We start from the raw sequence: 23,485 nt of genomic DNA, 5'->3' as shown, positions 1-23,485 counted from the left end.
ACAGAAACTCAGAATTGCCTGGGGCTGCAGCCAATACAATGACCAACAAAACTCTGCCCCTGCCCTTTAGGAAATGTAATCCAATAGGAGAGAGAATCAAGTAATAAAATACAGGGCAGAGAAAGGTATGGAGAATAAAGCCATAGAAGTGGGAGTACTTTCTTGCGGTTCAGAGATAAGTGAAAGATTCATGGAGAATCGCTTCGATGAGAGAAGCTTGGCAGACCCTTTGAAGGCAGAGATGAGACCAGCTGGGCACTCCTGGGGTGGAATTCCAGGGAAAGGTGGGCATTCCAGGGAGGACTGGATTGCATGGACGTGAGCGGAAGCAGCTGGGGACAGGGTGGGAGAGCAGGACAAAGCCTGCTCGTGGTGGGCTTTTCTTGCCAGGCCAAGGAGCCCATGGGATGTTTTGTAGCCGGAGCACCACATAAAGCAGATCACTCCTTAGGGATATACATCTGATCAGCGAGAATGGGCTGGGAGGGCTTAAGGTGGTGGAGGAAGGCAGGGGAGGGCTTGCAGGAGTCTGGGGAAAGGCCTGAGTTAGGGCAGGTGCTGTGGAAATGCAAAGAGAGGGTTGGGAGTGGGGAAGTGGAAAGGAAGAGCCCAGAGAACATGATGCCCAGGTGTGGGAGAAAAGAGAGCAAAGACAAAGCTGGCTTCAGCTTTTCAAGTCTGGGCAATTCAGAGAGGGCGGGTACCCGTGCAGAGCAGGAAGCAGGGAAGTCAGGGTGTGGCTGTCCTGCTTGGTGCAGACACACCCTGTCAGAGGGGGAGACTTCCCCTCCTCCTGTCTCCCTGCAATTGCCAAAAGCAGGAGTAGCCTCCCCTGACCCCACTTCATCTCTTTTTCTCCCTCAGAAGCTGTGTCTTAATGGGTTAAAGGTGCTCTGTTGTCTCAAGGGTGTTCTTAATGTCGTAATGAGAAAATGAGAGAAGGGAAAGACGTGCAAGCAGTATCAGGGAGACTATGAAAAATGACGGGGTTTCAGTGGTGTAAAATAGATATCTGAGAACATCAGCCCACGGCTGGTTCAGTACCCACAGAACACCTGACACTGGCATCCTCCTTTTGAGGCAAAATAGGCTTCCCTGGTGGCTCAGGCAGTAAAGCGTCTGCCTACAATGCGGGAGACCTGGGTTCCATCCCTGGGTCGGGAAGATCTCCTGGAGAAGGAAATGGCAACCCCCACTCCAGTATTCTTGCCTGGAAACTCCCATGGATGGAGGAGCCTGGTAGGCTGCAGTCCATGGGGTCGCAAAGAGTCGGACACGACTGAGCGACTTCACTCATTCACTCAGACACTTGTATTTAGTCCCCAGGTCCTGGCTTTTCTCCAGAACCTGAAATGTATAAGACATAACTTTCGTCTCCTTATGAAAACATCTCATCTCCTATGTGTTTAGGCTCTGGAACATGCCGGTGTTGTGTGTGTGTGTGTGTGTGTGTGTGTGTCTTTGTGTGTCTGTGTGTACTGAGTTCCCTACTTAGTATCTCTTCATCCCTACTCTGTCTCAGCCCTCTCCCACTGCTAGCAAGTTCCAGGGCCCCCAGCCTAATCAGGCAGAAACTCTGATTTGGGCAGGGAGATACCGACAGTGTAGCTGGAAAATCACTAATAAAGATGCTGAAAATGAGATCTAGCTGATGCCACCTTTTTTGTCTCAGCCATGATCTGTTATCTCTGAGGGCTGAGGTGCGGGGCGAGCCCAGTAAGAGATGAGGTTTGGGGCCCTGACCACACCTGTTTCGGGATGGGGCTCACACAGGAAAACATCTGGAAACATCATGAGGTTGAGTATAACGCAGCACAGTGTACAAAAGGTTAAGGAGTCAGCCTGATGGAGACAATGGGGTTGAAAACTAAAAGGCTGGGATATCACCCCTTCTGGTTTCAGTGTCTGCCACTTCATAAAAGGATTTAAATTTCACAAGAAATGATCCAAATGGACTGTGGTAGGGGAGTGGCGTAAACCATTACCTTTTATCCATGTAATAAAACACACTACAGTCATTAAAAGGGAGTGGCAAAAGTGATTATACTGACATGGAAAGATGTTTATAATCTATTGTTGAGGATATACTGTAGTAGCTAATTTGTGTGTGTGTGTGAAAAGCATATATAAACTAAGTGTTGAAAGTGTTTATGACCTAGTTGTATTATGGGTGACTTATGTCCAAGTTGTATTATGGGTGACGTTTCTCTCTTTTTCTTCCTCTTTTTTTTGTTCTTCAATGAAAATATAGTACTTGTGAAATTTTAAGTAGATATAATGACTTATCAGTTATTTAAAGTTATTTAATATATGCCCTCAGAAATACTTCATTGGTGCTTAATTAGAGAGTAGCCTTAGATAAAGAGCATTTCCTGACTATACGGGGTCCCCCCAGGCCCTGTCCTCACTGCTTTCCATCTCAAAACTCCTGTCAGCAGGACTGCTCTCCTGAATCCTGCAGGGGAGGCTGTGGGGATGGGGGTGGCTCCGACAGCATCACTGCCTTCATCAGGAGAGGAAGGGGGTCTTAGGCAGGTTCAGTGACTCTTACTGTGAAATCCCGTTACTTACTCGGGTCCTGTAGGAGGTAAGGCTTGGGCCTTTCTTTCTCTCTTCTCTTGTTTCCCAGCTGCTTCTCTCATGAACAGGTTTCCTTCCAGTTTCAGTCCCATGACTTTGCTTGTCCGGTGCTATTGTACCCAGGCCAGCTGGTGAGCAGGACTGGTTTTTAGGGTTGGTTACAGAGTCTTCAGGTCACGCTGGGGTTAAGTGCCACGGGAAGGGCAGAAACAGAGTTAGAAGGTCACCTGGAAATCAAGGGGCCAGGGCCAGGGTGAAAGGAGGTGGGCCTCCCTGTACTGCATGATGGGAGGGCCTGCGCTAAGGGGGCAAGTCACTCTCAGGAACTTGAGTGCAAGGTTCCTGCAGCAAAACTCTTAGGGCTGAAAGAACATCCAGCTGTTCTTCAGACAGCTGTGCAGATTTTTGTCGCTGCTCAGACCCACCTGTTCAGCCCTACCTTGCCCTCCATGGGGCACCATGACTGCAGGTGAGGGTGTTCTGCTTTCTGTAGCACCTGCAGTGAGCGGAGCCAGAACTTCGGTGCACCCTTAGACACTGTTGGGTTGTAGGATGGCGTGTTCTTTGTGAGTTTTTACTATGACCCAGCTATCAGTGTATCATCTGGGGAAATCTGACCTGGAGAAAAGGGGCTACCCGAGGATACCCAGACTCTCCAGGACCTCGGGCTTCAGCCTCTCAACTCTTCTTGACTGCTCTGCTTTTTCTTTTCTAAGGACAGAAGAATTCCAGCAAACCAACTCCAGGGGGTTCAGCCAGAAAATAGGGAGCAGTGGTTACAAATTCTGCCTGTGACCCTGGATTACTCATATAATTTCTCTGAGTCCCAGTTCCCTAATAGGTAAAAAGAAAGACTAATGGTATATGATTTGGAGTTGTTGTGAAATAAGGTATCTTAAAGAATTTAGAGGACAGCACTGGGAGGCATGAAACAGGGATGGACTAGAAAAACATGTGACAACCAGTAAGGGCAGAGACAGCTGCGCTCCTCAGATCAGGGCGGGGCTGCTGGAGCAGGCTCTGGAGAACTGCTGGGCGCCAGGTGTTAACTCCCTTCCTGCTGGATGGTGGGGAGACTCCAGAAACGAGCTGGGGTGATGAGAAGGGTGCTGCTATGTGTCCACAAGTGTGAAGTTACTGCAGTATTTTAACTGTCAAGTATGTGAAGAGTTGACTCATTGGAAAAGACTCTGATGCTGGGAGGGACTGGGGGCAGGAGGAAAAGGGGACGACAGAGGACGAGATGGCTGGATGGCATCACTGGCTCGATGGACGTGAGTCTGAGTAAACTCTGGGAGTTGGTGATGGACAGGGAGGCCTGGCGTGCTGCGATTCATGGGGTTGCAGAGTCGGACACGACTGAGCGACTGAACTGAACTGATGGCGGCATACCACCTGAATATTGATTGTAATTCTGAATGTTAACTGTTAATTATTCATTAGAATAAGTAGATATTAGCTACAGGACTTTGAAAGCTATCAGGTTGTCCAAAAATTTCACTTGGGTTTTTCTGTAAGATGTTATGGAATAGATTCCCTCCTCCTGACTATATGTGTGTGTGCACTGATGGACAGACAGACACACAGACACATTCACAGAACATCTTAACCTTTAAGGCAGAAAACCCAGAAAGGTAAAGGACTGACATGTGTCAGACTTGCTGCTGCTCAGATGTGTGGTCTCAGGGTCTGGAGCGTGTGGGCGCCAGCAGCTTGTTCAGAAGGTATTACCTTCTGATGAGCCTTGCAGTCCCGCTCTGCCTCGTGTGGGTTCTGCGGAGTTCGCACTGCAGTGCCAGGGAAGGTTGGGCAGCATACGGGAAACCTCCCTGGGCTCTGGCGGCAAATCAAGGTGTTTTCTGCTAGTTTGCTAGAACTGCCTTAACCTGGTATCACACACTGGGCTGCTTAAACAAGAGGAAGTTATATCCTTGCGGTTGTGGAGGCTAGTAGTTCAAGATGAAGATGCCCACACGTTGGTTTCTTCTGGGGGATCTGTTCCCGGCCTCCCTTGTTGTCTTGCAGATGGCTGTGTTACCCCTGCATCTCCACACCATTTTCCTTGGGTGTGTGTCTGCGTCTAGACCTTCTCTTTTTACAAGAATTCCAGTCACATTGGATCAGGGCCTTTCTTAATGACCCCACTTTAGAGCCTATCTCTCCCTGTATTTACATTCTTCAGTTTTGGGGGTTAGTAGTACTTCAGTATAACAAACTGAGGGGGAGACATAATTTGGTCCATAACAAGTTCTTTCCTCCTAGACTGGTGTACCCAGCATACTTTGCAGGTTTTTCTCTCTGGCACATGGAGGGTACATGCTACTCTGAGATTTCTCCCTGTGTCTTCTTTTTTGCTTCTTGTGAAAATACTCAAACACATAGTAGGATATATGCTGATACATGTATCCCTCACTAAATTCAATACAGCTTACACATTTTGTCAAATATCATTCTGGTATGTATGTATGTGTATTTCCCTAAAGGTAAATATTTAAGTTACCTTTAAATGTTGTTGGAGAACGAAATGGCAACCCACTCCAGTATTCTTGCCCAGAGAATCCCATGGACGGAGGAGCCTGGTGGGCTATAGTCCACTGGGTCGCAAAGAGTCGGACACGACTGAGCGACTTCACTTCACTAAATGTTGTAGGATGCACCTCTAAATATAAATGATAAAGAAAGAGATAGTCTTTCACACACCACTGTACCATCATCATGTGTGTATGTGCTAAGTAGCTTCAGTCATGTCCAACTCCTTGAGACATGTCCATGTCCAACTGTATCCCACAGGCTCCCCTGTCCATGGGATTCTCCAGGCAAGAACACTGGAGTGAACTGCCATGCCCTCCTCCAGGGGCTCTTTCGGACCCAGGGACTGAACCCACGTTTCCTGTGTGGCTCCTGTGTTGCAGGCAGATTCTTTATCACTGTGTCCTTGGTTCTAACAATAATTCCCTATATCATCTAAATATAATCAATCCATATTAATGATTCTTAGACTATCACCAAAATGTCTTACAATGATTTTCTTCACCAACCAAGCAAGATTCTTGCATTGAAAATGGTTATGTATCGTCAGTATCTTGCCTCTTTTTAGCTTAAACATTTCTCCCTCGCCCTTTCTTTTCAGGATACTGACTTTTTGAAGACACTAAGCCACTCATTCTGGAAGACATTCCAGCCACTAGTGCTGGAATGCCCCTTGTTCTGGTGTTGTCTGACATCTCCCATGAGGTCACTACAATAAACAGCTATTAAAACCATGTATTTACTGTAAAACAGTTGTTGAGGACAGACCTGGCATGATTCCAGCTCCTTATGTATGTTCTATGTGAGAAATTCTCACCGGAGTTCAGTGCCAGGAAAGAGCTGTGCCTCCCTCCATGAATGGCATTTTGGTTTTTTCTGATGAGAGCTAGGAAACGTTCTGTCTCTCTTTTTGTTCAAAAAGTGCAGAGTGAAGTTTACAGCTGTGGTGCTTTTTAGGGTTATCATATCTGCTTCACCTTTTCCCCTTGATCCTGAGTCCTACTTTGTTCACTCTTTAAGGTATTGTGAGTCTTTCATTGTAAATTCAAATTCTTTTTTTTTTTTTTTTGCTTTGAAGATTTGGGATATAAGTAAATCCAGCTGATTTCCCCAAGGCTTTTCCTAACATCCAAGCTCAGAGATGAAGGGCTTGCCCAAAGGTGCTTTATAGCCAATTCCTTTCAGGGAACCAGAAGGTTGCAGAGAACTTCTGAAGACCAAGCCTCTTCCCCACACAAAGTGTTCTTCAAGGTAGCTATGATTTAACACTAACCTTGTCTTCTTGTCTTGTTAACAGTAAACAGGACATCTGCTCCACTTATTGATTTTTTAAGGGGATCCTGGCTCTCCCGTAGTAACTTGTGGTCCACATGTATCTGCCATCATTCAGCTGTTCACCAAGCTCTGTGCCAAGAATGAAGAGAAATCTAAGAAAGCAGTTATGGCCTCTGAATGATTGAGGTTAGGGTTTATGGTTCTTTTATATTTCCTTGAGATCACAATAGCTTTTGATATGCTAGGACTTATGCAAACCCATCCAGTGGGGCTATTAATCTCAGTGTGAACCTGATAGCCAGAAATATAAGTACCATGAGGTCTGATTTTAGTGGCTGCTTATTAAGTACTTATGATGTGTCAGGAACATAAGTGTATTGTCTTATCTAATCCTCACAACAATTCTGTAAGATAAACACTGGTGTCCATATTTTCTAAAACAGAAATCAGAGGTTCAGAGATGCTGAGTAACTTGCCTGAGTAAGTTATGAAGCTAGGATTTAAATCTACATCTGTCTCCTAAACACATTTTTTTTTAACATTATAGTACATTGTCTGTGTTTTGTTCCTTGCCTAGAAAAAAATTAAAGAGGAGAAAAACACTGTTGCTAAACTCAGAGTGAGGGGAAAGGAAACTATTTATTATACTTTTGACCTCCTCCAATACACATGGGGCAGGACTGCTCCAGGACGGGAGTTCGGTTAATTCTGTTTGTTTATCTTCCTGATCCCTAGGGTGGAAGTGACTTCTGACCACCCCAGCACCTGACAGTATGTGAGGCATCAGCAATAGCATCTGGTCACACAACCTTGTTCCAGAAGGCCCACCCACAGCCTGCTCCCCTTCACACTGGCAGAACGAAAGCATCAGCGTTCCCAGACCATGAGGCTCGCCAAGAATTCAAATGCTTATTCAATAGAACAAATATGGTTGAAGAGAGTTTATGATTTGATTACATGTTGGCAGCCCACTCCAGTATTTTTGCCTGGAGAATCCCATGGACAGAGGAGCCTGGCGGCCTTTGGTTAGTAGGGTCGCCAAGAGTTGGACATGACTGAGTTACTGAGCACACAGAGGCAGAGCAGCTGCGCCAGCAACCTTGATGATCTGTGCTAATGGGGGGGATGTTGGGACTGAATGTGACACCCACACCATCTGTACTTGGAGGGGCTTTTCTGGGATCTGGAAGTGTGAGGTCAAGAAGTGGTAACTTAGGGCTGTTCCAGGGCTTCAGGAAGTCCCTGAAGTTCAAAGCAGACTTTGTGTGTATATGCACATATTTCTGGATGAGGGTCTTTAATTGATGTCAGATTTTCAGAGGGGACTCTCACTTCCAAAGGTTAAGAATCATCACTTTGAGAATAATTCAGATAATGCTTTATTATTTAATATTAACTGGAGCTAATTTAAAATTAGTTTACCTTTCTGTTCGGTTATCTAGGTGGTGGGGAAATGCCAACAGTGAAAACTGTGTCACTGATTAACTAGAGGAAGTTGAATCCAGCAGTTAAGAGCCAGGGTGTGGAACTTTGCTGTTCTCTAGCAACATGCTCTTGGGCAAGTTACTGAATTTCTCTGAGCTTCAGTTTAGTCCTCTGTAGAATGGGTTGAGGTACAGTTCTACCTCATGATATTTCCAAGTGGCCCTAGTGGTAAAGAACCCACCTGCCAATGCAGGTTAGATGTAAGAGACGCAGGTTCGATCCCTGGGTCAGGAAGATCCCCTGGAGGAGGGCATGACAACCCACTCCAGTATTCTTGCCTGCAGAATCCCATGGACAGAGAAGCCTGGCAGGCTGCAGTCCTCAGGGTTGCACAGAGTCGAACACAACTGAAGCGACTTAGTACACGCACACCTCATGATGTTATGAGGGTTAAGCAAGATAATAAACACAAAGTCTTTAGCATTACCTAAGGTTAGCGATTATTTGTTTTATTATTTTGTTTCTTATTTAATAGAATGAAATCATTACTGGTGGCAGAGTCTTTGTGGCAAGAAGCCGTCAAGGTTGTCCTTCCAATTTCCCCACATGTTCAGCACAGGCTGGGCCCTCGCATTTCACCCCTCCTCTCTCCTCCCTAGATCATTTAAAGCTGGCTTAGTCTTGAGGCCAACTCAAGAACCACCTTCTCAGTATCTCCCAGCACATTCCATATTCCAGCATGGTTTATTATTTCTTCTTTAAAATTTTTTACATTGAAGTATAGTTGGATGTATAATATTATATGTTATAAGTATGTAATATATATAAAATTCACATTTTTAAAGGTTATACTATATTTACAGTTATTACAAAATATTGGCTATATTCCCTCTGCTGTACAATAAATCACTGTAGCTTATTTTATATACAATTGTTTTTACCTATTAATCCCCTTCCCTTGTATTGCCCCTCCTGATTCCCTCTCCCACTGGTAAACGCTAGTTTGTTCTCTGTATCTGTGAGTCTGCTTGTGTTTCATATATTCACTAGTTTGGTGTATTTTTTTTAGATTGTAAATGTAAGTGATATCATACACTCTTTGTCATTCTCTGACTTATTTCACTTAGTATAATGCCCTCTAAGTCCGTCTATGTTGCAGCAAATGGCAAAATTTCAATCTTTTCTTTGGCTGAGCAGCATTCCATTGTACGTATGTGTGTGTGTGTGTGTGTGTGTGTGTGTGTGTGTGTGTACATATTTTCTTTATTCATTCATCTGTTGATAGACAGTTTGCTTGCTTCCATACTTGGCAACTGTAAATGCTGCTGTAAATATTGGGGCACGTTTATCTTTTCAAATTAGTGTTTTGTTTTTTTGGGATGTATACCCAGGAGTGAAATTGCTGGATCATATAGTAGTTCTAGTTTTTTGAGAACCCACCATACTGTTTTTCACAGTCCATTTTAACCATCTTTAAGTGCACAATTCACTGACATTCACACTACTGTGCAACCAAGATCACTATTTCATATCCAGAGCTTTTTTCTTATCATCCTGAACTGGAACTCTGTATCCATTAAATAATAATTCCCCTTTGCCTCTTTCCACCAGCTGCTGCTATCATTCTACTTTCTGTTTCTGCAGATTTTACTATTATAGATAACATATATTGTGCAATCAGACAGCATTTATCTTTTTGTCTTTGACAATGTTTCCAAGGTCATTCACACATGCATCCAAATTTCATTTGTTTTTAAGGCTGAACAGTGTTCCACTGAGGAGCAGGCAATGGCAACCCACTCCAGTACTCTTGCCTGGAAAATCCCATGGACAGAGGAGCCTGGTGGGCTGCCATCTATGGGGTCGCACAGAGTTGGACACGACTGAAGTGTCTTAGCAGCAGCAGCAGCAGCAGCAGTGTTCCATTGATGCATTAATATATATCTCATTTTGTCTATCCATGCATTTGCTGATGAATATTTGGGCTATTTCCACCTTTTGGCTACTGTGAATAATACTGTGATGAGCACTGGTGTACAAAATCTGTTTTAGTCTCTATTTTCAATTCGTTCAGGTATTTACCTAGAATTATCGGATCATACAGTAATTCTAGTGACCAGAGATCTGACCTTGGATCTTCCTCATGGCCAGATCTGCCTGCTAATGGAGTGGGACAGGCTGTTCTATCTCTGCATCCTGGGGGGCTATGCAAATTAGGCTGCCTGGGATCTACCAGCACAATGGTACCTTGTGTTCCCACTGAGCCTCTACTTTGTGGCAGTTTCTGTGCTGGGTGTAGTGTCTTGCATGACTCTGTGAGATAGATTTGATTATTATCCTTCTTTTGTAGATTAGGAAACTGAGGTCTGGGAGTGTTTCATAACTCTCCAAGGGCACACAGGTTGCAAGTTCTAAGCCAGGATTTGAACCCAGATAACATAATGTAGCTTTTGTGTTTAACTGTATGCAATTCTACTTTTCCAACTGGAGTGACCATTAAATTAGTCAGTCAGGATTGAATTTCTTTGCCTAGGAGGAGTAAACAATTTATGTAGGATAATTATGGTTAAAATCAAAGATATAAATAAAAAGGCTAATCCAAGCCTCTGTGGTTTAAGAGAACCTCTCTTGGGCACCCCCTTCTATATCTATGTTGAAAAAAATTTTTAGCCTTGTATGCTGTGTAGAGGAGCTAATTTGCTTTCTATCTGCAACATAAATCCTCAATTCTATGATATTTAAGGGTAACTCAGCGGACCTACAGAAATGTGCTCTAAGGTGTTGAAATTTGCAATGAAATGTATCACTAGATGGCAGTACAAATCAATGTTTAAAAATCTAACTGCTTTCTAACTCTGAAAATGAAGCTCTAGGAAAGCACCATCATTTTTGACAAGATCAGGGCAACTGTATTTAATTTAAGATGGATTTTAATTACCAAGAAGAGAATTCACAAGGTTTTTAAAGGTAAAAGACCTGAAAAGTGTAAAGACTTTTATAAGGAAAGATACTTCTAAGACTGTAGAAATTCCTGCTTTGGAGAAAGACAAGGTTCTAAGGATTTTGACTTGGGAGACTGCCATCAGCAAGGTGACATCACATCCGCATACTTCTGACAGTCTTTCAGTCCACCACCTTGGTTTGGATAAGAATCAGCCTTTAGTCCATAGATGAAAACAAGGCTGTCAGTTTAGTCCTTGGGGAAGTTCCTTTCAGTTAATGCCAGAGAAAAACCCAGTATTTAAGTAATTCAAGAAGTCAGAATTGACCTACAGGTTGGTTTAACACCTAAGCCCCTGGGTCTGTCGACTTGTGGTTAAGATAATGAAATAGATCTCACCCACCAGAAGGGAATTCCCAGCTTTTTATTTGAGAAAGTGGCAGGCAGTGAGAGGTGAGGTAAACACATTTTCTCATCTCAGCTCACCAAGATTTGGCTTTCATAGGGTGAATTTTAATAATCTAACTGGTATCCTGCTTAGGAGAGAGGATTAATGTTTTATTTTAGAGAAGGCCTAGAGTCAAAATGGGAAACATTTTTTTTTTTTCCTCTCAAGCTATCATATGCATATTATAGCCTCATCCAGAAAGTTCACAGGGAACTGGCATCAGAGAAATGGAATCGAGCTAACACCTCCAAGAAACTGAAGTTTCAGGACATGCCTTTCAAAAGGCACACACAGGCTGACTCCAGCCCATAGGCCACCGAGAGTCAGAATACATCTGGAGGGCACTGTCAAAGCACAGAGGGACAAGCCCGTCCTTTGTGACCTTATGGGCAAATCATTTAACCTCTCTGAGTCTCAGATTCTGTGTTTGTTAAATGGGCATAATAATAGCTCACAAGGGCGTTGTGAGGGCAAATGAGATAATGGATGTGAAAGTATTTGTAAGCTATATGGTGCCATCATATATGGGCTACTATTGCTTTTGAAATGTCAGCCCACCTAACTCCGTTGTCATTCACACACACACACACATACACACACACACCCCCCCAATAATGTAGACTGGAAACCCGAGCATTGTCTTTGTTCTCTACTGCCACATACCCATCAACTGGCACCTCTTTGTCTCCATTTCCACAACCAGAACGATCTCCTATGTGGACCTTCTGCTCCTAACCTAGCTTTGCTTGACTCCTGCTCACTGCTGAAGAAATAATCCTGTTAAAAACTCACTTTGATTAGATCTTTCCCCTGCAAAACTTTCAGTGGTTTCCTACTGTCTGCAGAATAAAGTCCAAACTTCAAAGCAGCTGCAATGAAAAGCCATTGACAATCTGGCTGTCCTACCTAAAAACCATCAATGAGAGGGCCACACAGAAATCAAATGTAAGTGTTACATCAGAGGATAGGTGATGTAACCACAAATGTTTGCCAGCAATTTTTTCTTCCTCCTCTTTCAATCTTGACCTTGAGAAAGTCCATCTGAGGCTTGCCTTCCTATGTAGGGCCATTTTAAGGGAAACTTACCCAACTTTCTACCCTTTCTAGCCTGCCCAAGTTCCCTGCACTCTGTCCTAGAGCATGCTCTGCCATGATACTCAGCTTACTTTGTGAGAGTTCACCCTCTTGCTGGAAGTCAGAAACTCATAACCCGTTGGCTGTACCTGACTCTGAGACGTGCTTTTGACCCTCATAATGTTGCTCTGCGCTGTGCTGAACAACATACCAACTTATTGGACAACTGATATTATAAAAACAATTCTGCCTTGTCTTGAGAAACTAGGAAAGCTAAGCAGCCGACCCTAGTGTCTCAGATTCAAATGGCTACAGTGGCCCTCTTGTAAAAGTTGTCTATAAAGCTGTCTCCACCTTCTCAATTTCAATCTTTCCCCCTAATTCAATACTTACGTATCTATTATTCCTCAAAGAGTGCTCTTGTCAGTGTCATTAGTAACCCCCATAATTTCCAAATCTAGTGGTCTCTTCTCAGTTTTGTCCTACCCCACCTTTCAGTAGCATTTGACACAACCACTTTTACTTCTTGAAATACTTTTTCCCTCCTCCTGGCTCTCATTATATCCCATGTTGTGAGCTCTTCTCACTCTCCTTTGCTGGCTCCTGTCCTCTGTCTCACTTCTTAAGTCAGGGTGGTTGGGACTGGCTCAGGGTCCTCTTTATTTGTACATTCTTCCTAAATTAGCCTATGCAGTCTCAGAGCATTAAAAGCCATCTATTTACCATGTCTACTAACTTTTTTTCCTAACGTGGACTTCTCTTTAAGAGTCCACATGTCCACATCTAACTGCCTGCCTAATTTGCCACTGCCTTCTGAATTTTTAATAAGCATTTTGAACTTCACTGTCACATGTTTGGATTTCCGTCTTCCAAACCTCTTCCTTCTCCTCTTCTTCCTACCTCAGTAAATGGCGCCACCATCTGCTCTGAAAGCAAAAACCCAGTAACCCTCTTCCCACATTTAATGCTGTTCCCGAAACACACATCTGTAGTGGATGCTGTGACGTGCCCAGGAGAAGGGACGAGGGGACGTATGCCCACAGCTGCTGGGTGTGCTGACAACTCACAGCCCTCTGCCCTCTCTGGAAATTGCCCTCACCTGGAAAGAGCTACCTCACTCAAGGTCACCCCCCTTTCCTAGTGGCAAGAAGCCATACAGAGACGGATGTTTGAGGCCTCACTCCTAACACAGGGTTACTCTGGAAAGCCATCCCAGCTTCAGTGTCCTCCCCACCCCCACCCCAGGGAATCAGCTGCGGCTTCGCTGAGACTGCCTCACAGCCCAGCTTCTCCTTCCACCCAGCCTGCTTCCTTCCTTTCCCTTTACTTCCCTGCCATGGGTGTTGACCCCAAGCGCCCTAAATAATACACTTATTTCACCCCGATCTCACTCTCTTAGAGTCAGCTTCCCAGGAAACCCAGTCTGCAACACCATCCCATATGTATCCACCTTTTTCCATCTCCACTGACTATTCTAGTTTAAGCCACTACCTTCTCTTACCTTGACCACTGAAATAGCCTTCCCCCCATGACCCTGTTACTACTGTTTTCCTCACAACTGTCAGCTATCTTTTTAAATATTCAACTTGTTTTATCTTATTTCATTAGATGACATTTGATACAAAAATGTAATATATGTCTGTGTGTGTATATATATATATGTTTTGAACCTTTAATGAAAGTAAAAAGTGAATGCAGAAAAAACCCACGATGCAGAAAATTTAGTATGAATGTAACTCTCACTAGATGTTCAAATTTGGTATAGTGCAAGTTTTGTTCATACTATTTTGCATTTTAAAAACTCAAATAACTTTGGTTTATATACTTGCTATAAAGTGTTGGCAACAAAATTCTTCAGATTCACAGTATTTTGGCTACATTATTTCTAACAGATACAGATTTACTTCCAGTTTAAAAGAAAGGAATCTTTTTAAAATAGACAAAAGAATATTTACTGTTTGTACATAATCAAGTAGAGACTCAATTAGTGGTTTCATCTAAAAATTTGTTTTTCATAAAATGCTGACATCGTCATTGAAATACATCTATGTATATGCATGTCTTCCACTTAATTAAGATCTGGAACTATTAAGTTTCCTGTATATCTTTCCTTGATGATAACCTCCCCTAGCTCTCCAGAAGTGATCACAATTGTGAGATTTGTTTTTATCGTTTCTGTACTTAAATCTTTATTGCTTTACCAAATAGGCATATATCACTAAATAATAAAGAGGTTAGTTTTGTTTTTGAGATTTATAAAAATGGAGCCATAGTGTACCTGCTGAGCTTGTGTTTTTCCCACTCAAAAGTATATGTCTAATATAATGTAATCATTTATGTTGATATTACGTAGGTTTATTCATTCCCATAATTATGGTAGTATTCATTAATAACATTTAATAAATTGATTATCCACATAAATAAATCCACTATTTATATATTCTCTGATATAAATATTTGTATTTTCCATTTTTGTACATTTTTTGGTGCTTATAGTTAAGAATGTCTCAGGCATATATACCTAGAAATAGAATTGATTTAGTATATGTAAAATGCTCAATTTTATAACATACTGACATCTTATTTTTCAAAGTGATTATATCAAATTTTACTTTACCAACAGCATAAGAAGCTCTATTGCTGTACATCATAGTAGTGCTTTAAATTTATGCCAATAAAATAGATATTACCATTGTGCAATTAATTTTAGAATTACTAAGGAAGTTGAGTATCCTTCAATGTGTGTACCATTTGTTTCTTTTTCTATTAAGTTCCTGTACATATCTTTTGCTCATTTTTTTCCATTTTTTTGGCTTTTTGGAAGTTGATTTTCGAGTCCTTATATATTCAGTATTATTATTTCTTACCAATAAATACTTTCTACCAGTTCGTGGCATCACTACAAACAAAGCTAGTGGAGGTGATGGAATTCCAGTGGAGCTGTTTCAAATCCTGAAAGATGATGCTGTGAAAGTGCACACTCAGCATGTCAGCAAATTTGGAAAACTCAGCAGTGGCCACAGGACTGGAAAAGGTCAGTTTTCCATTCCAATCCCAAAGAAAGGCAATGCCAAAGAATGCTCAGACTACCACACAATTGCACTCATCATCGCACAGAGTCGGACACGACTGAAGTGACTTAGCAGCAGCAGCAGCAGCAGTAGCACACGCTGGTAAAGTAATGCTCAAAAATTTCCAAGCCAGGCCTCAGCAATACGTGAACCGTGAACTTCCAGATGTTCAAGCTGGTTTTAGAACAGGCAGAGGAACCAGAGATCAAATTGCCAACATCTGCTGGATCATTGAAAAGGAAAGAGAGTTCCAGAAAAACATCTATTTCTGCTTTATTGACTATGCCAAAGCCTTTGACTGTGTGGATCACAATAAACTGTGGAACATTCTGAGAGAGATGGGAATACCAGACCACCTGACCTGCCTCTTGAGAAACCTGTATGCAGGTCAGGAAGCAACAGTTAGAACTGGACATGGAACAACAGACTGGTTCCAAATAGGAAAAGGAGTATGTCAAGGCTGTATATTGTCACCCTGCTTATTTAACCTATATGCAGAGTACATCATGAGAAATGCTGGGCTGGAAGAAGCACAAGCTGGAATCAAGATTGCTGGGAGAAATATCAATAAGCTCAGATATGCAGATAACACCACCCTTGTGGCAGAAAGTGAAGAAGAACTAAAAAGCCTCTTGATGAAAGTGAAAGAGGAGAGTGAAAAAGTTGGCTTCAAACTTAACATTCAGGAAACAAAGATCATGGCATCCAGTCCCATCACTTCATGGGAAAAAGATGGGGAAACAGTGGAAACAGTGTCAGACTTTATTTTGGGGCCTCCAAAATCACTGTGGATGGTGATTGCAGCCATGAAATTAAAAGACGCTTACTCCTTGGAAGGAAAGTTATGACCAACCTAGATAGCATATTAAAAAGCAGAGACATTACTTTGCCAACAAAGATCCATCTAGTCAAGGCTATGGTTTTTCCAGTAGTCATGTATGGATGTGAGAGTTGGACTATAAAGAAAGCTGAGCACCGAAGAATTGGTGCTTTTGAACTGTGGTGTTGGAGAAGACTCTTGAGAGTCCCTTGGACTGCAAGGAGATCCAACTAGTCTATCCTAAAGGAGATCAGTCCTGGGAGTTCATTGGAAGGACTGATGTTGAAGCTGAAACCCCAATACTTTGGCCACCTGGTGCGAAGAGTTGACTTATTTGAAAAGACCCTGATGCTGGGAAAGATTGATGGCAGGAGGAGAAGGGGATGGTTGGATGGCATCACTGACTCAATGGACATGAGTTTGTGTAGGCTCTGGGAGTTGGTGATGGAGAGGGAGGCCTAGTGTGCTGCGGTTCATGGGGTCGCAAAGAGTCAGACATGACTGAGTGAGTGAACTGAATTGAACCAGTTTGTGGCTTTTAGTTTTCTTTATGGAATATTTTGATGAACAGAAGTCTTTTTAATTTAGTTGTTTATTGTGTTTATTGATTATTTCCCTTATGATTTTTATGTTTTGTTCAATAAATCTTTCCTGCTTTCCTCGGTTATATTTTCTACCAAAAGTTAAATTTTTGCTTTTCACAGTTAAGCCCTTAATTCACCCGGAATAGAATTTTGTGTACAATATGAATAGATATCCAATTTCTTTTTTTCTCCAAGTGGCTAACTGTGAAGAACTGTGAAGGGTCTGAGACTTATCCTACTTGCAAATGGAGAAGCTAGCCTGCCACAGTCTTGTTGACACTGGCAGAATACACGAGACTCCGGGATCTCAGACAAAGGGCAGGATTTATTACTCACAACACAGCAAACAGTGTGTTGGGTGTTGGTTTCTTTTGTCATATTCCCAGACAGAGGGCATGAGAAGAGGGCTGGGTGGAACCTGCAGTGCAATGGGTTGTGTTATGGGAAAGGAAATGAGGTTTGAGAACCTGAATCTTTTATAATGGGCAGTGAGTCAGCCTGATCTTTACCCCAGTGCGTGCTGAGTCGCTTCAGTCTGTCCGACTCTGTAGCCCCATGGACCATAGCCCACCAGGCTCCTCTGTCTATGGGATTTCCTAGGCAAGAACACTGGAGTGGGTTGCCATGCCCTCCTCTGGGGGATCTTCCTGGCCCAGGGATTGAACCTGTGTCTCTTAATGTCTCCTGCATTGGCAGGCAGGTTCTTTACCATTAGTGCCACCTGGGAAGCCCACTAGGGATTACATTATCTTCTTAGAAAACCATAAACAAACCTACTCTCTTATTCTGTAGGAAGAACGTATCTCTGTCTTCCCAGGTTGTTAGCTATACAGAGTCTTGAAAAGACAGCCTAGAAAAAAGTAGTCAATGTCTCTGTTCACAAGATATTCAGAAACACAAGAGGCTCATGTAAAATTGTCTCCTAATAACAACCAATTTGGGGAGAATCAAATCTTTATGATATTGAGTTTTCCTATCAGTTAATATACCTCTATACTTGAAAACATTTTCTTTCAAATTTTTCACTGACATTATATAATTTCCTCCATAAATGTTCTCTATATATTTTGCTTGATGTATTCTTGGGTATCATAAGTTATGTTAATGTTTTTTTTTAATTATATTTTTTAATTACTTGCTGCATGATAGAGCAATGTAGCTGTAAAAAAAAAAACTTTAAAAAACTTCTAAATTGTAAAGTAAATTAAACAAATGCAGAGCTTCAGTTCAGTTCAGTCCAGTCGCTCAGTTGTGTCCGACTCTTTGTGACCCCATGAATCGCAGCACTCCAGGCCTCCCTGTCCATCACCAACACCCAGAGTTCACTCAGACTCACGTCCATAGAGTCAGTGATGCCATCCAGCCATCTCATCCTGGGTCGTCCCCTTCTCCTCCTGCCCCCAATCCCTCCCAGCATCAGAGTCTTTTCCAATGAGTCAACTCTTCGCATGAGGTGGCCAAAGTACTGGAGTTTCAGCTTTAGCATCAGTCCTTCCAAAGAAATCCCAGGGCTGATCTCCTTCAGAATGGACTGGGTGGATCTCCTTGCAGTCCAAGGGACTCTCAAGAGTCTTCTCCAACACCACAGTCCAAAAGCATGAATTCTTCAGTGCTCAGCTTTCTTCACAGTCCAACTCTCACATCCATACATACACTGGAAAAACCATAGCTTTGACTAGACAGACCTTAGTCGGCAAAGTAATGTCTCTGCTTTTGAATATGCTATCTAGGTTGGTCATAATTTTCCTTCCAAGGAGTAAGCGTCTTTTAATTTCATGGCTGCTTAGTGAATAACTATAAGGTGGCTACACTAGCAACCATCTGGGTCAAGAGACAGAACTTTTCCAGTCATATCACAAGTCTCTCTATATGCCCCGTACAAGTCAGGCTCCCCTCTCTTCCTCCAAGATGACTACTATCCTGACTTTCATAGCACTCTCTCTCTTGCATTTCTTTATGCTGAACTCTAGTTTGCCAGTCTTTTTTTTTAAACACCTTGTTATGTCTTTTAACTCTCTTAATTTACAGATTCCCCCTCCATCCTTTCTTTTCCTTACACCTCATCTGTTGCAGAACTCAGTCTGTTGGACACAGTTTCACAATCTGGATTTCGCTGTTTGCACACTTGTGATGTAGTCTGTCATGTTCCTGTGTCCTCTGTATTTCCTAGAAACTGGCAGCTCAGTCCAGATGCTCCATTAGAATTAGGTTTGATTCCTTTATGTTTTTTCTTCAGGAAGTCTGGTTTTCACTCTTTTTAAAAAATATCCGCAGCCACCGATATCAGTGTTTAGACTCATTAACTGTCAGTTGCAAAAAGACAATATTCTATTTCTCCCATTTTGCTTTTATGGATTACTTTAAATAACTGAGATGCTTCTTTTTATCTACTAGCTGGTTATCCACTGGAACAGTTTATACAGAATAAGCAGGAAAAGCACTTGAGTTTTCTCTTTTATTTCCCCAGTTTTTTTTTTAAGAAATATAATTTAATATATTGATCTTAAATCTAGTCATTTAATGAATCTCTTATAGATTCTAAATAATTTCACCTGTATCTTTTATGAGGGCAGTTATAATTAAAAAATGATGACAGTTTCATTTTTCTTTTCAAATTCTTATCCCTTTTACTTCTATTTTTTGTTTTACTCTGCTGGCAAAGATACTGCAGTGTTGACAGAGGTAGTGACGGTGGGCTTATCTGTCATTCTTTATTTTAAGGGACTACTTTTTATATGTGATAATTTCAAGCAGAAGTATCTTATTTGGTAGAAATTGTTTCTTAGGTAAAGGAAAATTTTCCTCATTCCTAGTTTTATAAAATTTCCTGTTATCATCAATGAGTTTTATCAAATGATTTTCTTATACTTATCAGGTAATAATATGGTTTTTCTATTTTAGCCTCTTCATGTGGTGATTTAAATAAATATATTTTAGAAAGGTATTCTTATTAACATATAAATGGGTCTATAGCTTTCCTTTTTCAAACTGTCCTCAAAATGAGTTGTAGAGGCATTGCTTCTATCTAGCCTCTGGATAACTGTGTATTAGATTTAAGTAAATAGATTGTTCATTGAAAGTTTGATAGTTACTTTCTTTGTGGGAGATTACCAGTTTCTTTTTAAAAATCTGCTTTTTCTACATTTTTCTGTTTGCTTTTTTTGGGGGGCCTTCTTTTGTATTGACTTAGTGTTTTTTCTTTCTTATTCTACTTCCCCTCATTGAAGCTATATATTCTATTGTTACTTAAAATTTTTATCATTGCTATTTAACTTTCTAAAAACAGCACCGAATACTATATGGTGGATCCACTTTGGAGTGATTTTACCTGAGTTTGAACCCAGCTCTTTGCTTACAAGCTGTGTGACCACTTTCTTTGCCACTTCATCTGTAAACTGAGGATAACTATAATATCTAACTCAGAAATTTGTTATGAAGGTTAAATGAGTTACTACATACGCCTGGGTGCATTATAAACAATCAGCGGCTAGCTATTATTCATCTATATCTCAGCTCTCTTCCCAATTAAGACACATTTCTTAAACTCTGATCATCTCATCTAAATCAACATGCTATTGTTATCCAATATTTTAGTTGTCTTTCTTAATCCCACAATTTAGATGTTTTATTATTATTTTGTACTATATTTGTTTAGATTTACTCATGTATGTCCCAATTTCTTTGGTCTCTATTCCTTTTCGAATATCAAATGTTACTTGTTGACTCATTTTCAGAAATTTTTTCTGTGTTAGTTTATTGTGAGTAAATCCCCTTAGGTTTTGTTTATCTGAATGACTGTATTCCACTTTTGGTCTTAAAAAACAGTTTTGATATATAAAATTGTATCTCAACTATACTTCAATTTTTAAAAATATAATAAAAACGTTTTGCTGAAACAGTTTTAGGCTGACAACGATTTTACTTCAGCACTTTGAATATATTATGCTGATATCTCTGGGATTTATTATCAGTCCAGAAATCATTCTTTTATAGATGGTATCCACTTCTCTTTAGTTACTTTTTTGGTAGTTCCTCTATGGCCTGCAGTTTTACTGTCATGTTTGAATTTACTTTTCATTTATCTTGCTTGATATCTTTTATGATTCCTATATGTGTGGATTCATATTTTTCATCATTTATGGCAATTTTTCAAACAACTTGGATTCAAATATTACCTTTCCCTTAGTCTTTATCTCCTACTGGAACTCTAATTAGACATATATATCTTCCCTGATTCTGAACCTCTTTTCATTTTCTGACCCCTTGGCTTTGTGTATTTAATTCTGGGTAGTTTCTTTAGATTCATCTTCTAGCTCACAACTTTCCTCTTCAGTTATACTTAATGTACATTTAATTTACAAACATATTTTAAATTTCAGTGATCATATTTTTCTAAGCATTTTTCTTCAGATCTATCTGGTTATAGCCAATGGATTCTCTCTATATATTTTTAGAAACCACTTTTATTTCTTTTATATATAAAATGTGATTATTTATATTCTCTATCTGGTGATTTCAATATCTAAAATCTGTGGGGCAATAAATATGTTGTTAATTATTTCTGATGATTCTGTCTGATGGTTTATTTGTGTGTTTAGTAATTTTAACATTGTGAGCACTTACTCTGCTGAGCATAATTGGTGAGCCAGCTACCGGTATTCTAGCAAATTCACAGATTTCTTGGTTTGGAGTTTCTTTTGACTATCCAGAGTCTGTAAGATTGAATTCCAGACTAGAGTTGGCCAATTTCATGGGTTAAAAATTTCAGAGAGTGTCTATTCCTCTTTTTCTCTTCTCTTTTTCACCCTATCTAGAATCAGTGTGGAGACAGAGTTCTTGATAGGTTTCTTTGCTTTGCTAGCTTAAATATTCTTCCTGGGCTACGCTTATCTAAGGTTGTAGTCATCTTCAAGGATACTGGTTTAGGGTGTGGGGATTCTCAAATTTTGCCCATCTACTTCCAGCAGCCCAAAGCTTAACCTCCCATTCCTTTCTCCAATATATGGATTTTGCATTTGCTTACACTTTATGCTCCTTTTTATCCTTTTTCTTTTTTTATGCCTTTGGGATTTCTCTTACTTCCTTGCAAGCCAAGCTATGTACTAAAACTAAGCTCCTTATAACAAAAGTAAACAAATGGGACCTAACTAGGCTTAAAAGCTTTTGCATTTCAAAGGAAACCATAAACAAAACAAAAAGACAACCTACCGAATAGAAGAAAATATTTACCAACAAAGCAACTGACACAGGATTATTCTCCAAAATATACAAATAGCTCATGCAGCTCAATATGAAAAAAGAAACAACCCAATCAAAGAATTGAGTGGAAGATCTAAACAGACATTTCTCCAAAGAACTCATACAGATGGCCAAAAAACATATGAAAAGATGCTCGACATCACTAATTATTAGAGAAATGCATATCAAAACTACAGTGAGGTATCACCTCACATTGGTCAGAATGGCCATCATCAATAAGTCTCCAAACAATAGACTGGAGAGAGTGTGGGAACCCTCCTACATTATTGGTGGGTATGTAAATTGGTACAGCCAGTATGGAGAACAGTATGGAGTTTCTTTATTTTATTTTTTGAATTCCTCATCATAGTTTATTTGTTGAAATTCCCAGTACAGAAATTAGGGCAACAAGACATGCTACTCTTACACTCCTGTACCATGTACAAAGTTTCCCAGAGAAATAACACTTGAGACCTCAGAGCAATACTGGTCAGGGGCTATTTTAGGTTCTTTGGTTCCCTCAAAGCAACAACTTAAATATAACCATAGTTTGTTCTTAAAAAGAACTCTAGGAAGCTGCAACCTTTCAATGCAGTAGCAGTCTAATAGGAAGAGATCCTATACTGTGGCTATAGCAGCTAGGCTTTGAGAAACTAAACTGGATCGTTGTACCTAAAATCCCCAGCTTGCCTGTTAGAAATTAAGCTCTAGATGCACTAATGAACCATTAAGTTTTCATCATTAAAAAAAAGCTTTATCATGCACCTTCACTTGTTCTTCTTGTTGCTCTCAATATACATGTTTCCTTTTTGCATGTAGAAAATATTTTCAGTGGTTTTTTGACTCTTCAGCAATGCAAATCTCTGCCCCTATTCCCCTAGTTCCTTCTTGGTAAATAATGTTAATTTTCCAATAGGAGGTGGAGTACATTATCATCAAGCACCATTTATCTAGCCTCCTTACTTACGAAGAAAGTTATGGGGCCATGTTATACACCTGGAATTCCTTAAAGATACTTGCTTTCTAGTAAAATACTTGCATTTACACATATATATTATTTTTAAAATCTGTGAAGAATTCACTGAAGCATGAAATCACCTTTTACTGAGAAGCTAAAACTGTATCAAAATGCACATAACAAGGGCTAATCTAAATACTATCTCCTATCAAATGTATCACCATCCTCCAAAACTAGAGCATATGCAGGCATAAACTATTAATCATGGTTAAGTGTGAAACCTTGCTTCAAAACATTCAGTTCAGTTCAGTCAGTTCAGTTGCTCAGTCGTGTCTGACTCTTTGCGACCCCATGAATCGCAGCACGCCAGGCCTCCCTGTCCATCACCAACTCCCGGAGTTCACTCAGACTCACGTCCATAGAGTCAGTCATGCCATCCAGCCATCTAATCCTCTGTCGTCCCCTTCTCCTCCTGCCCCCAGTCCCTCCCAGCATCAGAGTCTTTTCCAATGAGTCAACTCTTCGCATGAGGTGGCCAAAGT

General features: G+C 41.0%; 1 protein-coding gene across 43 annotated transcripts in view; it reads left to right on the top strand.

Moving 5' to 3' along the window:
• Positions 1 to 23,485, top strand: part of LOC114114509 (uncharacterized) — a 109,763-nt gene that overhangs the window by 54,426 nt on the left and 31,852 nt on the right. For 21 of the 43 annotated variants that reach the window (XR_006059770.2, XR_009600379.1, XR_006059769.2 and 18 more), the window contains 2 exons: positions 6,407 to 6,570; positions 7,120 to 8,904. The exons of 7 other annotated variants lie outside the window; for them this stretch is intronic. The gene's annotated coding sequence lies outside the window, so the exon portion shown is untranslated. Of the gene's footprint in view, positions 1 to 6,406; positions 6,571 to 7,119; positions 8,905 to 15,159; positions 17,978 to 23,485 lie in introns of those variants that run through there. 15 more of the 43 variants (XR_009600387.1, XR_009600392.1, XR_009600389.1 and 12 more) reach the window with 2 other exon arrangements.

This window comes from Ovis aries, chromosome 4 (assembly GCF_016772045.2).
Source record: "Ovis aries strain OAR_USU_Benz2616 breed Rambouillet chromosome 4, ARS-UI_Ramb_v3.0, whole genome shotgun sequence".
In the NCBI taxonomy this organism is placed as follows: Eukaryota; Metazoa; Chordata; class Mammalia; order Artiodactyla; family Bovidae; genus Ovis; species Ovis aries.
The sequence above is the reverse complement of the archived record's forward strand: the minus strand, read 5'-3'. Positions and strand labels throughout refer to the sequence as shown.